Source organism: Myotis davidii, unplaced genomic scaffold (assembly GCF_000327345.1).
Source record: "Myotis davidii unplaced genomic scaffold, ASM32734v1 scaffold958, whole genome shotgun sequence".
NCBI classification, from domain to species: Eukaryota; Metazoa; Chordata; class Mammalia; order Chiroptera; family Vespertilionidae; genus Myotis; species Myotis davidii.
In genome coordinates, this window is record NW_006289714.1 from 993938 (window position 1) to 994981 (window position 1044).

The window sequence follows — 1044 nt, forward strand, 5'->3', positions numbered from 1 at the left end:
CTCTGCCACCCGGGAGCAGGCCTAAGCCAGCAGGTCATTATCTCCCGAGGGGTCCCAGACTGTGAGAGGGTGCAGGCCGGGCTGAGGGACCCCCTGCCCCTTCCCGAGTGCACAAATTTTTGTGCACTGGGCCTCTAGTTGTATTATAATTGCAATATACACTTCAGATCAATTAAATGTTAACCATAAAAATATACCAAAAATACCCCATAAAAACTAGAGTGAATTATATACCTATATAATCCTGGTTTCAACAAGGCTTTCTTAAGCCTAAAGGAAAAGAAGACTTTATAAAGGGAAACGAATGATAAAATTTACTATAATAATTTAAAACGTTTGAATTTGAAAATAAAATGAAATGGCTAAGTAAAAAAAGAAAAACTATTTGTACTAAGTAATAGAGTTACTAGAAATCTAATATGTAAATGAGCAAAGACACCAATGTAACTCATAAAAAATAAATGAAAATGGCTAATGAATATGTGAAAAAGTATTTGAAGAGGTATTCAACAGCAATCCAAGGTACACAGATTAAACCAGATACCTTTTTAGTTGTTTATAAATTATTTTTAAAAAATAACCAGCATTAGCAAGAAAGGATAAGACATACTCTCTCACACTGCTTATGGAAATGTGAATTCTCAGAAACTTGAAGATCTTCAAATATGCCACATGCTACATTTACTTTTAATATTATTTATTTTAACACAGTTCTTTAAAAGTAAATTATACTGGTAGTATCCAAACATATCAGCATTGTTAAAAGAAAAGGGTACAGAAAAGGCAGAAATTCTTTTATACTACTTTACTACTATTTTCAATAATCCTTACTATGTTTTCTTACAGTCTCTTTCAATGGAAAAATATATTATTTGGCTTTGAATGATTTTTAAAAATAAGATATTTACACAAGTCAAATTTGACCATCTGGTTCTGTGATAACAAGCCACCAACAAAATCTCAGTGGCTTCATATGTAAATGTCCATTTTTCACTCTGCAAGGCCATTCTACCAAGCAGTGAGGGCAGTATCAAGACCTGCATG